This window comes from Alosa sapidissima, chromosome 19 (assembly GCF_018492685.1).
Source record: "Alosa sapidissima isolate fAloSap1 chromosome 19, fAloSap1.pri, whole genome shotgun sequence".
Lineage (NCBI taxonomy): Eukaryota > Metazoa > Chordata > Actinopteri > Clupeiformes > Clupeidae > Alosa > Alosa sapidissima.
In genome coordinates this window covers 1,647,099-1,668,737 of record NC_055975.1, presented here as the reverse complement: position 1 = coordinate 1,668,737, position 21,639 = coordinate 1,647,099, and the positions used below count along the sequence as shown (strand labels likewise).

General features: G+C 42.7%; 1 protein-coding gene across 5 annotated transcripts in view; it reads right to left on the bottom strand.

The window, feature by feature from the left end:
- luzp1 (leucine zipper protein 1) overlaps positions 1 to 21,639 on the bottom strand; it is a 72,025-nt gene that overhangs the window by 38,296 nt on the left and 12,090 nt on the right. For all 5 annotated transcript variants that reach the window (XR_006025574.1, XR_006025573.1, XM_042073455.1 and 2 more), the window contains exon 2: positions 4,020 to 4,140. The gene's annotated coding sequence lies outside the window, so the exon portion shown is untranslated. The remainder of the gene's footprint in view (positions 1 to 4,019; positions 4,141 to 21,639) is intronic.

Here is a 21,639-nt window from a genome sequence, read left to right as displayed (position 1 = left end):
CCTTGCCATGTTATTAACAAACAGTTTACAGAGGAAATGATGTAAGGAGAGTGACATTCTCTCCCCCACTACTTTCTCTGTGGCTCTTTATACATCCGCACAGCAGCAGCAGATTCAGTGCTTAAGCCCAAACATGGCATGAAATGGAGATGGATTTGGTCTGTCTGCCCTGGTCTGGCCCAGATGTAGTGGAGGTGCGGCAGATCAGGACTGGAGCTGTTCCAGTCATCTGCTACCTGGGCAGTGTTGTAGTGCACTATGCCTCGAGTCCGAGTCCAGGTTCAAGTCCCCAGTGTTCAAGTCCGAGTCAAGTCCAAGTCATTTAAAAAAAATTCCAAGTCCGTGTCGAGTCCACTACTCATCCAAGTCAAGTCCGAGTCGAGTCACTATTGATCCGCGTTGAGTCCGAGTTGAGTCCCTATTGATCAAGTCAAGTCCAAGTCCAGCACTAAAGTAAGCATACATGTCGTTCCATTTTTTCCCCATTGCAGATGAAATCCAATTTTCTGTCTCCAAGCAGGGGTGCCATCACTTGTGTGAAAGTAGTATTGCCAAATTTCTTGCCAAACCCAATGTGTTGTATTTATTATATCGGAGAGAATGCCATACCATAGCCTATAGGCCTAATAATAAATTAGCAATCCACATTCCAATCACACAGGCCATTAAGTCACATTTTGCTGTTACTGACTGCTGTCAATTGTACTCTGTAGGCAGTGTTGTAGAAGTTCATACTTCACAAGAGCTAGATGGACGTTGGAGTAGGCCTATTTTGTAAGAGGTAGTGTGGATCATAAAAGGGCCACCCCCGGGCATTGTTTTTAAATTCTGGCTGTTTAATAGCCTACACAATTTTAGCGCAGTTTGGGAGGGACAGAAATACCTAACGGAGCAGGGCCCATCTTGTTAGCTTCTTTCTGACTCCGGTGACGTGAACATTGGCTACCTGCAACTGCATAATGTTATCACTTCACTGACACTATGGAGACATATTTCACGTCAACAATGGAGATGAAAACTATCTTTCGGTTAATGGAGATGCAGATCATCTGCCTAATTAATTGGAGATGAGTGAAATAAATGTTTTGCCATCGCCATAGGCTACTATTTGCTACGATATTCACCTGTTAGAAATAGAACAAGTTGCCATTTCCTTTTCCTTTTTTTTGCGCAGTGGATGAGGCCATCAAATCGCTCGTTTGAACAGTAACAGTAATCCACTTCATTCATGGTTTTAAATATAGTACAAAAAAAAGTCGAGTCCTCAACGAGTCATCGTGAGTGCGAGTCCAAGTTCGAGTCATTCATGCTCAAGTCCAAGTCAAGTCACAACTCTAAATTTAGCTCATGACTCAGACTCGAGTACTACACTGTACCTGGGTGAACTTATCTCCAAAAAGCACATTTCAGTTATGACATGCAATGGCCTACTAACTGCCACTGATACAAAACACACACACACGGCTTAAAATGATGCCAACGTGTGTCAACACACACGCACACTCGAGGGCTTAATTGCATTAGAAAGAGTGTGTATGTGTGTCTATTCACACTAAGACATGCACACACACATACACTAACACTGTTAGACAACAGATGCATTTGCTTACCGTATTAGAACTGACATGACACATTTATGAGCAAATGCATGAGCTCTCCATCAATGACACATATGACCTTGTTATCTATGATCTAAAACTGCCATTATTAACGCAAATCTATACATTGCAAATGTCTCTGTAGATACAATACAGAATTAAAACTACTCTTATTTTCTACTAACCCGCTTGAGATAGCATTCACAGTAAAACAGGATATTTGTGGTTGGCTTTTAGAGTTTTAAAGCCAGTCAACAAATTATTTTCTTATTCAACAGTATTCAGAATAACCCATTCTGAATGAATCATAGTGGAGTTGATTTGAGGTGAATTTCAGTCTTTCTGAACCTAAGGGGGGGGGGGGGGGGGGTGTTGTTGATCCCCTAGGACCTGAGTGCCCTCACATCCAAGGACAGGTAAGCCATCTCATTTAGATTCAAACACACACAGACACACACACACCTCCATCCTCTACATCACCCCCCACTCTCTGATTAGCCTTCATCTCCTCACAGAGGAAGAGGATGACAGAGGGACAATTAGATTCACACGCACACACACTCCACAGCCACCCTATTTTTTTTCTGCCCTTCTATTTTTCAGTCTCTATCATTCCAACAACTGACCTTTCATCTTTCCACTCTCTCTCTCCCCACCTCCCTCTGTGTGCCTCTTCTTCTCCCCCCTCCTCCTCTCCCTCACAGTGGAAATGAGGGCTAATCCTTAGGGTGGACCATGGTGATTGATGGGGCAGTTAGACCCACTGCCCCTAAACACTACTCCGACAATATTAGGCCATCACTTGTTCACAAACACAAAGCAACGCAACTCCGTGAATGACACACACACACACACACACACACACACACTCATCTAATCTCCTCTAACCTTCATTTTGTCTACCCAAACCCCTCTCCAACAGATGACACATTAGTAGTGGAAGGACACACTGAGGTCACCATTTGTCGGTGGGGGACGTGGGACACGGTCGGAGGAATTACAATCAGACACTGAGAGTGTCCTTGAATTAGTAACAAATGGTGTGTGTGTGTGTGTGTGCACACGTGTGTGTGTGTAAGGAAGAGAGAAACAGAACAGCAAGGAAAATGAAAGAACAAAATACACAAAGAAAGGCAGATATAAAGAGAGAGATTAAGAGAGGAGGGGCAGCAGGAGAGACAAAGGCCACAAGATCCAGTTGAGGTGTATTAAAGAGAGAGGAACTGATGCATGAGATAGAGACATAAGGACAGACAGCAAGAGAGTGGCCGCTGAGCAGCTTTGATTTGATTTAGTTTATTGTATCAAGAATGCCTTACACATGCAAAGACATCAGATACAGGTCTTTAGCCAAACACGTCACTGCAGCAAGAATGCAGCACTGAGCCCGCAGCAGAGGAGAGGAGAGGAGGAGAGGAGGAGAGGAGGGGAGGGGCCTGGGACGATGACAAGGGATGACAAAATAAAGGGATAGATGGATGAAAGCTGGCAACGGGGTAGGCATGTCTGTCTATTAAAAACAGAGGTGTATGCGTGTGTGCGTGCGGGACAAGACCACCCAAATGCAACACGGAAGAGATAACCTCTGCATAAATTCACCTAAACTACACTGAGTGGTACTAGAGAGGCCCACCAAAGACCAATCATGTACATTGGAATCTTTTGGTGAGTAAAAACAATCCACTGCACACACTGCGATGCAGGCAGACATGCCTTACTATCTCCTATTTCATGGCTTCTGTGTTGTAGCATACGTCGCACAATTGTACAACTCGGGCGGTACGATGACGTACGATACAAGTGGATAGACCTAATAGTCCCCAGCAGATTTGTAAAAGGAAGAATAACAAAATAAATACTACATTTCCCATGATACCCGGGTCTGAACCAAGCTAAGTTGATTGGCAAAGTGAGACATGGGGGGGTGTGGCTTTGGAGTCTGAATGGCAGCCTGCCTGACCCCAGAGCCTCAAACTCTTGACCAGAGGGAAGGAAGACCGGCGCCGGAGTGTACCAGGGGCCACCAGGAAACACACACACACACACACACAGAAATATAAACATACACTTACACAGAAACACACATCCAACTAGACACCTATAAACACACACACACGCTATATATCCCAGGAAACAGGCTCACAAAGGGCTTGCATAGAGGGCCTCGGAATCCGGAACCTTCCACACATCTGAACCCATTTCCCCTTCCGCTTACCACAGAGTTGGGAAGAGATACACACCCACTCTCACTCTCCTTCACACACACACACACACACACACACACACACACACACACACACACAAGATAAGACAGACATGTCATCATGGTTTGGATTCTCAGTGCACACATGACCACAGCAGGCAGACACACACACACACACACGGTTGCACACTGAATTACACACACATTTACAAACTTACTTTCCAGGGATGCATCCTTTCCCAGCCAGTGACTGTGAGTGAGTTCTGCCTCGGTCTGCCTGTCTGCTTGTGTCTTTCTCTCCACGTCTGGTTCAATGCTGCTTCATCTAGTAGGTCAGACCTGCCAACAGAGCAGAGAGAATAGGAGCAGAACCTGCAATTAGTACAAGAACAAGACAATTCCACAAAAATATCTCTCTGCTCCACAAGACAGTGTACAGTTTGCTTCAAATAATTCAGGTTCACACAGAACTTAAGACTAAAGAAAAATAACAAAGGTTAATGTGAGAACTTAAAAATCAACAAATAAAACAGATTCAAAGCAGATTTGCTACCCAGGCACCTATATAATGTCATGAGCTTATTAGGAAAGGCTAAATAACACAGAAGGAGCGAGGCCAAAGAAGAATTCCTGTCTCTGAGTGGCAACAGCAGATCATCTGACACAAGGGACTGTTACAGTGCTGTACTGTGCTGCTGAAATGCGTCCTTAACATCAAAAGGAGTGTAGCCTACTTTGGAGACATCCACTCGCACGGCTGTAACACTCACCAACGTAATAATTTCCCATGTAATAAACCACCAACATAATAAAAATCTGCACAAAATCTGCACATTTTAAACATAATAATCCTGCCAACATAATAATTTCCCACCAACGTAATAACTGTTGCCTACTGCCAACGTAATAACCCAATTTCCCACCAATGTAATAACCCAATTTCCCACCAACGTTTGCAGGAACTTATTATGTAGGTGGGAATGTTATAAAAGTTATTACATTAACTTCCCACCAATGTAATAAATCACTGATTTAGTGATATTATATCTGTTTTATCAGTTGTAAGGGTATAGTTGTGCCCCCCACCCTTACTTATACCTTAAGTTTACAGTATTTACTTATACCTTTAGTATACCTTTACTTATCATTAATCACCTTTACTAGGAGCCAAGCAAAGCTACATTGACTGCAATTATGGCATTTATTTAAGTGAAATAATAAAAAGAACAGAAGGGGTGTCCATGTAGGTTTGCTTGGCTCCTAGTAAAGATAATGAATATTAAGTAAAGGTATAAGTAAATGGGGGGGGGGTAAACATTTTTTATGGTCATGAGATGGTTTAGATGGTGACATTTTTTCACAACTATACCCTTACAACTGATAAAACAGATAGATTATCACTAAATCAGTGATTTATTACATTGGTGGGCAGTTAATGTAATATTTTTTTAACCTTCCCACCAACGTAATAACTTCCTGCAAACACAATAATTATTTCGTTGGTTGGAAATTGGGTTGTTACATTGACAGTAGGCAACAGTTATTACGTGGGGGGAATTATTACTTTGGCAGGATTATTATGTTTAGAACGTGCACATTTTGTGCAGATTTTTATTACGTTGGTGGTTTATTACATTGGTAGTAAGTTGGTGGGTGGTATTTCTAAAAGTGTACCCAGGTCTTTACTATGTTGTCTTTAGTCCTGAGAGTCTCTGGGTTTCTGAATAAAAGGGGATCTAGAGAAAATCTCATCCCTGTTGCATCATGGCACATATGTGGAAATGACTGTAGTTATGGTAACACACTGCCACAGCAACGCAGTGACAGACACCAGATGTCATTTCTGATGGTCACATACACTCAGTTTCCTGTCATGAAACAACCACCCCTCACACGAATGTACTCTTTTACACCACCAAATAAAGGAAGAGGGGATACAGCTCATCTGCTGAGTTACACCCCCCCATACACACACAGGCACTAATCCACATCAATCAGGGGTGTAAAGGTACACGTATTCGTACCAAACCATTTAGGTATGAGACGTACCAAATACAGTCTTTAACTGTAATCAACAGTAATTTTTCTAGTTCCTACACAAACATATTAAGTGGTCAGTTTAGTGAATTAACATCAAAAAATATTTAACAAATTTTCAAAATACTATTCCTGCAGCAGCAGTACCTACAGGCTTACTGTACCAACAAAAATGTACCAAACCATACACACCGAACCGTGATTTTTGTGTACCGTTACACACAACACACACACAGGCATCCCATAGTTGAACAAGGGAGGTTAGTCACTTCCTCTGTAAAAGCCCAGCTCTGCCTCCTGCCTCCTGCTTTGTTACGAGTCAGAATAATATCCAGTATCTTGAGACACACATACACATGCACACACATCAAGAGAGGTGCAAACATTTCATGCACCTCTCACACCTCCTAAACTGACAGCCCAGTGATGGAATCACACAAAGACAAGAAAGCCAACTGGAGTGCCGATAGGGCCGCAGGAGCTAAATTCTATCCAATGGGCAGGTCAGTGACCACAGGGACCCAGGTTCAAGTCCGACCGGAGGTAATTTCCCGATCCCACTCCCTATCCCTCTCTCTCCTACTCATTTTCGGTCATCTCTTCACTGCCCTGTCTGAAGGCCAATGTCCACTGTTGGTGACATTCACGTCTATGGATTTGACGCTCAAGAGATAAAACAAGGTTCTAAACTTTGCCATTGACGAGCGTCAGACGCCACCAGTGGGCTTTGCTCTGTTCAAAATAATGTTCTAAACTTCTGCTTAACACGTGTCAGATGCCGCAATGGGCATTGGCCATAATTATGGTAAATAAATAAATAACTAAATAAATTTAAAAAATTAAAATGAATAAACAAAAAAACATATACATATACACACACACAACAAAAAAAAACAAGACATGTGTGTGTGTTGTTTCGTCTGCAAGTCAGAGGGGAAGGAATGCCCAAATTAAACACGCATAATAGGATACCCCATGAGGTATGAAACAAGGGAAAATGAGGAAGAGAGATGAACGGAGGAAAGAGAAAAGGAGAGATGCACAGAAAAAGAATATAGACAAAAAGAGAGAGACGGACAGAGAGAGGAATAATAATAAGAAGAATAAAAGCAATCCTCTGGAAGGAATTTTTGTTGGTTCATATTTGTAGTGTTTGAGGCGGAGTGAGACCGACGTTCGTGTTTGAACAGTCAGGCAGGAGGGCCAGCCTCCTCCACATTATGGAGTAAAACCTGAAGAACTTGTTATAATCTGTTATTATAGTGTGTTATCCAGCAATAACAGGCACACTTAAGACTCTAAATGACGCGCAAATCGCTAACCTCTCACGCCCTCACAGGCCATAGACACATGCTTAGAGGCCACACACACATGCACACACACAAACACAGAGAGACACACAACACTCCCAAATGCAGGAATGACACCAACACAAAGAGGAGCCTTTGAGCTGTACGGCAGCTGGCTTAAGGGCAGTCCCAATAGTGAACCTACTGACCTCAGCACTGCCAGGTCTACAGGAGGGCTTGCTGCACCCCATTCGCATGCTGACCCCCCCCCCCCCCCCTAAAAAAAGCTGAGGCCTCAGTGCCATATGAGGGCCAACTGCAGCAGGTCGACCCAGTCTCCAGCCCCATGTGTTTGCCATGCCAGAGGAGCGTGCAGGTGCCTGCAGACCTCCCCAGGGTTGGCCTGAGCCAGACCAGATAAATCAGCCCTTAAATGACCCTTTCAAATAGAAGGTATTCTTTTCATGGTCAGATCTAGCTTTTACCCCAGCCCAAGAGCCAACCCCAGCGTGTGGACACCCTCTACATGAGCATCATGTTCGAGAGGCAGGCAGGAAAGAGAGAGAGAGGGAGACCAAGAGAGAAAGAGAACAGAAGAGTGAGATAGAGAGAGAGAGTGAACAGAGAGAAGAAGAAAAAGAGAAAAGAAATGAGTAGAGAGAAATAACAGAGTGTAACAGATAGAGAGAGAGAGAGAGAAAGAGAGAGAGAGAGAAAAAGAGAGAGAGAGAAAAAGAAAGAGAGAGAGAGAGAGAGAGAGAGAGAGAGAGAGAGAGAGAGAAAGAGAGGAGATGGAGGGAGAACAGACAGAGAGAACAGAGAGTCAAAATCAAAGTGGGTGGGAAGAGGATTTTCTTGACCCTTGGCACCATTTACAGAGCCTGACTTTGAAGAAGAAAGAAAAAAAGTCAAGAGGGAAAAAACAAAAGACTGAGGCATGTGTACCAGACAACCTGAAGCTCAGACACTCATAGAAACAATAATGCAAACCTGCTGAGAGACTTCTCAGCCAACCAGCAAAAAAAAAAATAAAAAAAGGACTCAATCATGACAGGGTATCCAGTCATTATAATACAGGACACACACACACACACACACACACACACACACACACACACACACACACGTCCCTTAAAGCGTGAGAGGTCCTGGCAGATCCAGCAGTGGAATGGAGAGTTGAGGGGAAGGGTAAAACCAACCAGTTTGTCCCGACAGCACAGCACTCACGCCTGGGAAAAAAAAATGCTCTGCTAGGGCCTTAAGCTGTTGATGTGGAGGGGTTGCTGAATCATTACCAACACCACAACGTCACACACAAACATGCTCACAAACGCACACTCCCTACACACAGCACACTGACACACCCAATACCCGGGCAGGAAGAGCCTCACATATCCTATTATGGGTGTGTATGAACCAATCAGATTATCCTGTTGACATAACAACGACAACGCCCGAAAAAGGCACTAACTTGCTGACGGACGGGGCAGGGTGAGGAGCCGCCATGATAAAACTTAATGGGTGACTTACCACTGATATGCTGTTCATATTCCTGTGATTACTCATTCAGTAACAGCATTACCGCATAAAACACTGCGTCATTCTACCTCCATACAATACTATTCACTTGTGCGATTCAACATCAATAGCATAAATTATTCATGACTGAATGTGTCATTGTATTTGTCTTCAAGTTTAGTCAATGAATCACCATGCCCTATTTTGATATGAAGTAAATATGAAGTTGTGGGTAATTTTCTGCTATGAATCAACATTTGATTGCTACAGGAAATAATGATGAGGTTGCGGTGTGTCATTCAATTTCTGAAATAAATTGCTAAAATAAAATGACCACAATGGTGATCGTCATTATGATTAAGTGGATATTTAAATTGAAACAATTTAATGTGGCTGTGATGAAATGGTTATTCAAGTCAAATAGTAATTCAACACTTGAATGAGAGTAGAGTTGGGAACACGTATGGCTGCGATTCTTCACCTGTCATTCTACTCATTCTACTGTCATTTGATGGTTAAATCATATCAATATCAATTCACAAACACTAAGACTAAGATGTAGAATTGCCTGTGAAAGTTCAGGAGGGACTTCGAGGTGTCAGACCCAGAGTAGAGAAGGTTCAGGAGGAGGTTCCAAAGTGAGTAGAGAAGGTTCAGGAGGAGGTTCCAAAGTTACTGGAACACAGAGAACTTCGTTGAGGTAGAGAAGGTTCAGAAGAAAGAGGCAGTGAACAAGAGGCATCATACAGATGGCTAGACTATGATTCACCACCAGATGATTCGAACATGAATGAGTCGTGTGTGTGTGTGTGTGTGTGTGTGTGTGTGTACCGTGGCACCACCAAAGCTCAGGACCTACAGGCCAACATCAACCCCCCTCTGCAGTCAGTAATATAGTGCTATTTATAACACTTCAACAAAGCATCAAAAAAGGCAAAAAAGTTTTTCTTTAAAGTGTAGCATCTAGTGGCTTACAGAGTCGTCATTAGCAGTAATCTCAATGTGAGGTTTCCGGACTGTTTCTATTTTTATGTTGTTTTTGTTCGTTTTATGGTCTTGATGTGCCATAACAGCCTCAGCATAAAGGTTGATGAGCAGAGTGCATTTTACGCCAAACCACACACACACACGCACACACACAAAATGCACCCCAACACAACCGCTCTTTGGACTGCAGTCCAAGTAAAAAATATACAGCTTTATCTTTCAGTGATCATCCATCTGGTATCCGTCATTAACACTAAGCTTAAAGAGTGGTTCACCAATAATTTCTATTTTCATGTTGTTTTTGTTTCTTTTATGTGCTTTTCTTCTTTTCTTGATGTGCCATGAAGGCCTTAACACGGAGGTCCAAGAGCAATGAACGCATCCCACACCAAACCATACACTCTGTGTCTGCATGCCAAACCAATCCTTACTCTTGCTCTCCTGACTACCACCCAAACCATACTTAACTCTCAAACACAAGAATGAGTATCTACTGAATAGCACCCCAACACCATACATTACTCTGAAATAAGTAGGAACCCAAAGCTCATCTCTATCAGTCCAACAGCAATGCCAACATCTACATTCATTCTTTTGTTCAAGAGTAATAATTCCCTCCCCCCTCCCCCGCCCCCAGCTCTGGCTTCAGTAGTAACAATGCCTACACAGGAGCTAATAGTAGAACAAACTCCAAAAACTCCACTCCAGAATCCAAAGGACTCCACATTAGAGCCTCTCTCAACACTAGCCCTACTGCAGGAGGTCAGAACAGCATGGATGGTTCTAAGAAAACAGAGAGAATAGAGAAAGAGAGAGTAGAGAGGTTCTCTCTTTCTATGTGTGTGTGTGTGTGTGTGTGTGTGTGTGTGTGTGTGTGTGTGTGTGTGTGTGTGTGCGCGTGTGTGTGAGAGATAATGTGAGTGTGAGAGAGAGAGGCCCACTATCCACTCATTCTACATGTCTGAGGCATTCCTCACCCTCAGCGCGTGTATATTTTCTGATCACAAGAAAAATAATCCAGCGGAGGAATTTTATTTTGAGAAACGCCAGCGAGATCCTGGACTTTTGGAGCGAGAGCAGCACAGCACACGGAGAAAGCACCCAACCAGTGCCTCTCAACAACACACAACGTTTAGCTTAAAGGAGACTGGACTCTGTTCACCCACCCACACAGGAGAATATGCAGCATCTCTTCACAATGTTCTTAACAACACAACACACCTGCTCTACTAAGTTGTTCTTTACACAAAACACACACACAGGCAAACAGACACAGAAACACTCACAGACACAAACACAGACAGACACAGACAGACAGACACCCATACATACATGGTCCGTGCACTGATCTGGAGCCAGTGAAACTAAACTGCATTATTTCACAGTGTGCATCTACCTACTGTGAGGAGGCTCTCATGAGGTCAAACAGGGAGCTGGGAGCGTGTTGATGTGTCAGTCCAACCTCAGAGGCAGTACACAGATGTGCTGATTAAATCAGCTGAGAACAGACTGGTGGGTCTGTGTCGGTGTGTCTGTGTTCTCATTTCTAGTGGAGTGTGTCGGTTTGTCCAGTCCTCACTTTAAAAGAAAAGCCCTCATTCCACACACTTACCCAAGAAAGGCCAGAAAATGTTTATTGCAACTTAAAACTTTGTGAAACACTTCACAATAGCAGACCAGTGCACAGTGAGAATGAAAGAAAAGAAAAGAAAAGAAAAAGAAAAAGGGACTTTCCCAAGTTCACCCCCCTTCTCTCTGAAAGCCTGCTGCTGGGTTCCTGCATCCTGTTTGTGGCTCTTCTCCTCATCTGCCTCAGGCCCAGCCACACACACACACACACACACACACACACACACACACACACACACACACACACACACACACAGAGAAATGGTTGCAGGCAGGAGTATGGTGCGTGATGGCTGGTGAGGAAGTGGATTTATGAAAGCCAGTTCAGGGATGTTGATACAGGTGCCTGGGCCTACCCTGCTCCTCTAGCCCTCCTCTCCTCTCCGCTCTCTTTCCCACCCAGTCTTACCATCTCCTCTATTCTTCTCTTTCGCTATCGTACTCTAATTGTTTGCCTTTTCACACAGATGTTGGAATTCTCCTGTAGGCCACTGACCAGATCTACTTAAAGAAATCAGCAAATAGGCAAAAACTTGTGGGGTTTGCCAAAACTGACCAATCAGCAACTGCCTATCTGGTTGAGCAAAGAAGGACCAATCCCCAGGTGCTGCAGATAAGCCTGGAAGAATAAAACAAAACACAGTAGAGGTTGCCATGACAACCCTTTGGGTCGTAAACACTTACACTTGTTCCCATCGGCAGTCATCACCAAGTATGACATCACCGCAAGCTTTTTATGCTTGGCTGTTATCAGGGTGATAAAGACCCACACGTGCAAGCTCTCTCTCTCTCTCACACACACACTATACCAGTGCACATATCTTTATACTTACAGCGGAGACAGAGACAAGCTAATAGTGCCTGAATAAAACCCTAGCTGTAAGTGGTCCTGTCACACACGAATGTTCCTCTTCTGGGAAACTGTTGCCAAGGGAGCCCGGTTGGCATGATGAGGTCAAAGCTGCCCACAGCCTCTTTCCAGCATGGGTAACATATCCAGCCAGTGAGCCAGAATTCTCAAACCAGTGCCAACAACAACCCAATGCCACACCATCATATATTAATACCAACAAGTGTCTGCAGAAAGTCACTCCATCTGCATTCTATCACATTAACCATGATGTGCAGGTGGCGGGGGGGGGGGGGGGTGGTGGTGGTGGTATGGTAAAGTATGATTATTTCCTGGAAATCTCCCCCCGTAGTCAGGGGGGGCCAAGGGTACAGGCTGTGCCAAACGATCACAGCGCCTAAGACCCACCCCCAAACATATGGATATCCTCATGGTACAGACTTCACTCAGGAAGTTCAAACAGAACTCCAGCTTACACACACACACACACACACACAAATAGGCACTCAGACTATACACAAGCACAGATGACAAATATGTAAACACAGACATAAATACATAAAATACAAATACATAAACACAGAAACACACACATGCATGTGTGCGCAACAAAAAAGATGGGCATGGGTATTTAAATAGGCCTAGCCTTAAAAATAGCATAAGGATTAAAATAGGCCAAACTTTAAACATGGCACCTTTAAGGGGGTCCTGATGACATGGTGTCTGTATCCGTGAGACACACCAGGGATGGTCTCTGAGCTGGGCTACCTAAGACAGCCCAAGCCTCACAATCCCAAATTTAAAACAGGCCCATCAAGTCTCCAAAGCACCAATAAACATTTAGCAGATGGGAAGCTCCTTGCTGTTGTTCAAGGACATTCTTTTCTGTGACCACACTCGTTTTTTAAACTCAGTTAGGACTTGGCCATTCAGGGAGTTCTAATATAGAGTCTAACGTTAGATGTCATGCTGTGTTTAAAACAGGGTTACATGGTTGTAACCCACAGGCTGAGACAGAGAGAGAATGAAAGAGACTGAAAGAGAGGGAGGGAGAGAAAGAGAGATGTCAGAGGGACTTTTATCCATCGTCTCCATGTTCCTCTTTCCCAGGCAGAAAGAATGCACCTTCAACCAGACTGGAATGGCTTCTGAAAAATGTCAAAAATGCCTCCATTTTCTCCCTCCCGTCTTCCTAAACCCCCTTCTCAACCCTCATCCCCCCCTTCCCTACCCGACTGGGACCGATCCCACCCCTTCCAGCCAGCCGACCCACCACATTCCTGTGTTCTTCGCCCCTGTACATAACACTCAAACACACACACACACACACACACACACACACAATCACCTCCTCCTCCTCCTCTCTGCTTTTTTTCCTCTACCTACCTCCCTCTCACACACATGCTGTGAGGGGAAAGAGAGATAGAGAGCAAAAGAAAGAAAGAAAAAAGGAGAGAGAGAGAGAGAGAGAGAGAGAGAGAGAGAGAGAGAGAGAGAGAGAGAGAGAGAGAGTGAGTGAGAAGCGTTTAAGACATTAATAACACACAAGTTTCCACCCAGCTGACCCAGACATCCCTTTTAAGGGCAAGCGGTTCAGATTTCTCTTTTCATTAACTTCCAAAAATACCCCCGGAGCCCGGACCGCCACCACTCTCCCCCAGAGAGAGGGCAGCCCAGCAGGGTTCTGGGAGACGGGCCTCGATAAGAACCGGCCCGGTCTAAAAATACAGCCCCATCCTGCCAGAGCAGAGGGCTGTACACACAAAGGTAATGTGGCAGTGGAATTTACAAGAACTGCCTCACAGCCCACCGCTCGCTTCCTTCCACCACTACCCCCAACCTCCTTGTTCTGCCTGCCCGGCTGAGGCCCTAAATCCCTGGCTGGATTCGAACTTGGGTTCTCTGAACAACTGGTCATGTTTTGAAGGATTTTAAAAAATGTTTCAGCAAAGTTTCTGCACTTAGCATGGGGGTTTGACTGTCTCCGTCACAACAAGCTACTGTGATATAATTCTGGCAGTACAACTGCACACAGAATTGCCAAAGGACAGAATGAGATGTTAGAGCAATTCAATTTCATTTCATTTGTATAATGCCAATAACTTGCCTCAAGGCACTTCAATGGGCCCAGACGCTGCAGCCCCTGGTGAAAGGACTAAGGCAAAGTAAAAAAAAATATTTTAATCTTGTTCATGCTCTATGTTGATTTCTGCATATGGCACCAGATATTTCCGTATGCTTCTGTAGCTGCTGGACTTTTAAGTTTGCCTCCTCACACACCTTTGCCAGGAGCTAAGTGAGTATAATTCTTTGTCACCATGAGCGCATCCTGTTAGCAGGAAAAAAGACAGACACAGATCATCTTGTTGAAAACTCCCTTTGTTCCATTGAACCCTAGGCTGTAACCTGTTCTTTTCTTTCTTTCTTCTCTTTCTTTTTTAAATGATAACCATAACCATCCTAGCTCATGGAGAGGACACAGAGAGGCCCCTTGCACACAGGAAATGTGGAGAGGATGGGAGGAATGGAATCAATAACCAGGGAAAATGAAGTTGTTGGAGGGAGGAAGAGAGGGAGAGAAAGACAAAGAGAGAGAAGAGGGTAGGAAGTGACACGGAAAAGAGGGGAGTAGATGAAATCAATAACCAGGGCCTCATATTGAGAAAATGCTGAACTGGATTAGGAAGACATAGTCCACAGTGAGCCATCGCACTCCCAAGTCACAAGCAACCAGGAAGAGGACTCCATTGCCATGTGGCATCTACAGAATTCTCTGTGTGTCCCTCTCCCTCTCCCTCTCGCTCCCTCTCTCCCTCTCTCTCTCCGATAAGGAAACAGAGGATGGTTCTATGGGCTAAATGAAGACCAGATGATGCGTTCCTCAAACATTCTTTACTTTCTTCTGAACTCATGATGAGGATCACCGGTATGGCAGCAGAGCAAAGCAACACTAGATAACATTGTCCTGCAGACAAGCTGAAGGTATGCTTCCTTTTCAACTCTCTTGTGTTTGTGTGTGTGTGTGTGTGTCCCTTGCTATCACCAAAGACACACTGATGAAATCAGAACCCCCTTTTACATCAAATCTATTTTCCTTATTTGTGTTTGGCTCATTTGAGATAACCCATCCAGGAAACACACCTCAAGCTCTGGAATGCACCAATCAAGAGTGATTCGTTGCTCCCATGTGGACAGACTTAGGAGACGAATTTAGAAACAACTCATCACGTCTGACTGCGCCAAGGCATCTCCTTACGTGCAGCTTGAGATACTGAATAATTATACAATATATCTGAACCCCAGCGAAGCATGAGATTCTGTCTGTCAGCAGCCAATTATTTCTTAATCTCGATGTCCTGACAGAAACAAAGAGAGAGAGAGACAGAGAGAGAGAGAGAGAGAGAGAGAGAGAGAGAGAGAGAGACAGAGAGAGAGACAGAGACAGAGAGAGAGAGAGAGACAGAGACAGAGACAGAGAGAGAGAGAGAGAGAGATGCATATGTTCACTAATCATCCATCATGAGTCTGGGAAAGTTCTATTTAACCAACCATAAGTTACCTCTCAGATACACATTAGACAAATACAGCATACCATGTTAAAACTGTTAAACCATTTTCAGAGACAATTACTATACTACGGAAATGTCATTCTGTTGCAACCCTAGTCTAGTCTAAATACACACACACACAAACTTACACAGCACTCCATTTCACATGGGCTTAGGGGTATAGAGATCAACAATATTGTCCTGTTGGCATCCCTAAGATGCTGCTGTAAACAAAGAGTGTAGATATGTCATCCTCTCCCTTTCCGGCCACCGTAGGAGGCTGGCTTGAGCAGCTCCACAAAGGAGTTTTCCCCCACTGCCCCACAAAAGCCCGTCTTTCCCCGGGTCCACAAAATCACCTGCTGCTTGGCTGCCTCTCAATCCCCACATGGGAGGACGGGTGAGTGTGGGGTTACCCAATACCCAGCACCAAATACTCGCCCTCCAATTAGACTAGACCACTCCACTGTGATCCGCACACTCAGGGGAACAAACGAGGCCTTTGGTCGGGGTGGTCCCTGCAGACTCACCACCAGCCACAGAAAACACGCAAACCAGGGACAGGGACAGCTTTTTACCCCTCCTCTCCCCACACACATCCTCCATCACACCTCTCAGCTGCCTCTCTCTCTCTCTCTCTCTCTCTCTCTCTCTCAATGGTGCTTTATTGACATGAATGAGTAGTCACTGTTGCCAAAGCTACAAGTATAACATATGTTAATAATCAACTTTACAGACAGTATCTTCACGAAGTTTAGCGTTTGCAGCCATCTTGAATTTAGTCACGATAAGGGATCAGATTCCAAAAATAATTCTGTGGAAATGCATGGATTCCAGTTGCTGCTACTGGAATCTGATCCCTTATCATACCTGTTCATTCTTACTCGTCGCTTGACTTCAATTCAAGATGGCTGCAAACGCTAAACTTCGTGAAGATACTGTCTGTATAAATCGTCTTGTAAAGTAAACTACCAGTGCTTTTTCAAAGTTCTCAATGTCTGGTTTTAAATGTCAGGGCCCTCGGAAGTCTACCAATGAAGTGTGGAGATACATTGAGCCTCGTAAATGGTGTAAAACAGTGATTTATTTGCATGGCTAGCCCGATGCCGAAGCACCACCATTGAAAAAGCTGTTGGTAGCATCGGCTAACTAGCGCCAGATTTTGGAGTGCAGGGGACAAGCCGAGATGGGCTATGAGACATACGTTCACACTCGGTATCATGTTTCAACACACTTTAGGTTAATATCACACCGGAATTCTCCTTTAAGAAGGAAATGTTCCTCGTTTTCTACATCATTTATGCAGAAGCTACAGTTCCTCGTATGTCTAGGCACCCATGTTTGTCTATGTCTACCAGTTTCAATGTGTAGGCTATGGTCACTGATTCTGTATTTTGTCAGTGTTGTTCTTTTCTTTCTATCTTTGATGTCATTTAAGTATGGGGCTATACAATAATTTCTGTTCAGGGTTCTGTATATATCTAGTTTGTCATTCGTTTTTATTTCTTCCTTCCATCATTTAGTATAATGCATCTGATTTGTGTTGTCTTCTTTCAGTATAGATTTTGTCATGTGACTTAGGCTGTTTATGTTATTTTTGTTTGCAATTTGGAATAAGGGGTCACACTTCTGGGTAAGGGACTTGTGCTTGAAAGCCTTATGGTGGTATGTGCCAGCATTGCTTTTTGCCAGACGTAACCAAAATTTGGAGGCCCTTTTGTCGATGTCGATAAATAAAGGGAACCTCCCCAATTCAGAGCGGCAGGCCAAGTTGGATGATGTTCTATGTACACCCAAGACATCTTTACAGATTTGTAGGTGCAGTAACTCAGTTGGGCCCTTATCCCACTTTTTATAATCAAGCCCGTACAGGGGTCCACTGCCATACAGAGCAATAGGCTTGATAATGGAGTCCATAATCTTGAGCCAGAAGTTAGTTGGTGGATTGAATTTATTAAGCTGTTTTTTAATTAAGAAATATGTCCTTCGTGCTTTATCAGCCAGGTTTTTTGATGCCAGATTAAACCTTCCTGATTATGTTATTGTAAGTCCTAAATAGTTATAATGTGATACTTGCTTTATGGCAGTTTCCAAACATTTCCAATTTTAAAATTGGTTTCTTTTCCTGATTTCTTTTGAAAAACCATTATTTTTGTTTTGTCAGTATTAATAGGTAATGCCCAATTTTTGCTATATGTTTCGAGAATATCAAGGCTTTCTTGTAGACCTGCTTTTGATGGTGAAAGTAAGACCATGTCATCTGCAAAGAGAAGGCATTTAATATTTGTGCTGTCAAGTACAAGTCCAGGAGATGTTGATTTGTTGATTGCTACAGCTAGCTCATTGATGAAAATGTTAAAGAGTATTGGACTTTTTTTGGTCATTTTAATACAACATGTATTTTCTTGGTATATGTCTTTTATTATAGAGTAGACATTGCCTTTTATACCACTCTCAATCATTTTTAGTAGCATGCCCTCGTGCCAGATGGAATCAAAGGCCTTTTTAAAATCAACAAAGCATGCATAGATCTTTCCTTTACTTGTTTTTTGTACATACTGTTTAGTAAGTGAGTGGAGGGTATAGATGTGGTCGGTGGTTCTAAATTCAGGAAGGAAGCCTATCTGACTTTTGCATAAAATGTTCTTATTATCCAAGAAGGTAAGTATTCTTGTTTTCAGTATATTACAGAAAATGTTACCAAGAATACTCGTGACACAGATCCCACGATAGTTATTTGGGTTCATTTTATCACCATTTTTGTATACAGGGGTTATCAATCCTTGGTTCCATACCCTAGGATAATATCCTGTTCTCATAACCAGGTTGAACAGTTTAAGGATTGCTTCTCTTGTCAGTGGAGTACTATGCTTGAGCATTTCTGAGGAGATTATATCAATCCCACAAGCTTTACCATTTTTCAGTGATTTAATTTTTTCATTTAGATCTGATAGTTTGATTGGGCTTTCTAGATCATTTTGGTATGAAACTGTTTGTTCCATTTTCTTTAGTTTTTTAAGTATTTCTTTTCGGGCTTGGTGTTGTGAATTTTCTTTAAAACTATAGAGCTCTTCGAAATGATTTTTCCAAATGTTTCCATTTGTTATAGATAGTGAGTCCTTTTTTTTTTGAGGTGTCTATTTTTTGCCATATCTTCCAAAAGGTGTTGGTGTCAATGGCCTCCTCAATTTGTTCAAGCTTAGATGTCATATATTTATCTTTTTTGACCTCAAAAGTGATTTGTATTGTTTTAGAGCATCTAAGTACTTCAAGCGTATATCTTGATTGGGGTCTCTATGTTTCTTATTTGAGAGTACTCTTAGGTCGTGCTTAGCCCTAAAACACTTGTGATCAAACCATTTTTCTTTTGAGCATTTTTTCTTTCTTGATTTTTTAATTTTTTCTATGATGTCTGACATATGGGCAATTTTAAAGAAAATATTGGTTAGTTCCTCAGCAGCGGAGTCGACACTAGATCTTTCGTTCGTGAATTTAGAGAATAAGAAAGTGAATATCATGTTTTCTATGTGTATACTGTTAGATATAGCTTCATACTTTGACTGACTGTCTTTTTTCCATTTGTGTTTATAAAGAATGGGGAGCATTTTTTGGTGTTCATTTTGGACTGGTATTCTGTCGATGTTCAAAAGAATTTTGATTTGACAGTGATCTGACATTGGTAGTTGTGGCATGACCATGAAAGCTTTTATCTTTCTATGTGGTAGATCTGTTAAACCATAGTCTATGACACTATTACCTAGATGGGAGCAGAATGTATCTTCCATTTAAGATGTATAAACCAAGATTTTTGCATATAGTTGTTTCCCACTTTTGTTAGATATGTCATCAAAACTTTCTCTCATAAAAGGGAACTCTAAAGATCCTGTGTTAAACACATTTCTTCCAAATATATGGGCTCCTTCTGAACATATATAATCCAGTTCTTTCCCAGTTCTGGCATTAAATTCTCCACAAAGAAGGACTGATGGCTTGGAACTGCAATATTTCATTTTGGAGATTTTCAAATGCCAGTTCATCATAGTATGGGGAATTTAGGGGTAGCATGTATATGGCACACATATATAAAATGTTGTCATATTCAGATGAGCTGTTTGTTATTTTTAGCCAAATGTGAGATTTTCCCTTTTTTATTGGTTGTATGTGCTCAGTTAGAGCATCTTTGTGCCATATTATAATGCCTCCTGATGCACGGCCATTCTTTGATTTGGGCTGTTTCAGGGGGGGAATGATCAGCTCTTTGTAGTTACAAGGACAACCTGTTTTAAGATCTTTGTTGCTCCATGTTTCTAATAAAATAATAATAGCTAATTATGCTCAATGACATGTGTTTTTGTATTGTTTTGGATGTTTTTACAAGTGGAACTTATAATTACTTCAATAAAATTCTAAGGAAGTATTATAGTTATCTAATTAGGGTTGGGCGATGTCCCCTAAATTGGCATTTGACGATGTGTACAGTAAAACATCGTGATGGACGATGATATCGTGGGGGGGGGGGGGGGGGGGGGCGTCTAGTAAACACTAATTAATACCATATGTCTGTACAGAAATACATTTATAATTTTCTACATAAAAAATAAAAAATGTATTATTGATATACGGCCTGATGAAAGTGGACAGCTAAGAGAGACATACTGACCAGACTACCGAAGTTGTGTGGAAGATCTGCTCCAAGAAAATCGTTGTGAAAGACGGATAGACAGTCAATCTGAACACTTGCGTGCTGGGCCTAGCAAAAAAGCTACTTAAGACTACTATCGTTGTCACTCATTTAAAATCTTCAGTAGTAGGCCTACGCTATGCAGCATCCCACGTTATCAGGCCGTCTATGATGGGGAAGTGAAAGTAAAGGACTGCGATCGCTCAGTCCAGGGCTATAGGGCAAAGTAAAAAAACTTTTACAGATAACAAATCCCGATTACTCCGCTACTGTCTGGGTCTTTTGCTAAATGCATGAAATTCAAGCCTTACAGTGAAAGACGGATAGGCTACCTTCTGACAAAAGAAGTGGTTTATTTTAACACAGAGGAGAAGGACGCATTTGGCGCTCACTGTAGCCTCGCAAAAATATTTGAGCGCTAGAATGTCCTAGTTGTAGCCTAACAATAATAATTCAATAGGACTATTTTCTGCTAAAACATTGCTACATATTTTAAGTCCAATGTAGGCTATAGGCCTGCGAGACATGTAGGCTACAAAAAAACAATTACACATTCACGTCACAGTCAGGAATTATTTGATAGTATTTTATACTACTACTACTACTACTACGTGATAACTGTTTGGCTGACAGCCTTTAAAAGTAGCCTAGGCTCAGTTTCATTTCCAGGGAAAGGCTTTAGACCGTTACAGCAGGAATTAGTGACTGGCATGTGGGGGCATGGCATCACCAGTGATGGGCAGTAACGCATTAGAAGTAACGTGTTACTGTAATCCAATTACTTTTTTCAAGTAACGAGTAAAGTAAGGGATTACAATTGCAAAAACAGTAATTAGATTACTTTTACTTTCCTGCAAGCAGCCTGCATTACTGCGTTACTAAAACGTAATTTTGCCATAGACAGTAAAAGAATTTGGGATTTTGCCATATGGATTTTGTGAGACTAACTCCTGACAATGATGTAGGCTATAGCTGCGCGATATAGATGTAAACAACAGACACACGTGTGCAAGACATGGAGTGCAGGAGAGAGCGTGAACATGGAGCATTTAATTCATTGCAGTTCAGACATTAAGAAAAAAACATTAACACTGTACACTCTTCTGGGAAGAAAAATGTTGTCTACAGCGAAAAATTCCACCTCAAATCTGAGCAAGCACCTAACAAGCCGGCACAGGAATGTGAAACTCATTGAGACACCCAGATCCCGACATGACGGCTGCAGCAACAGGTGAAAATAGAGGACGTCGCGGGTTCCCTGTAGCCTACTGGCCCGTTATAACAGGAGCCAGGGCATTA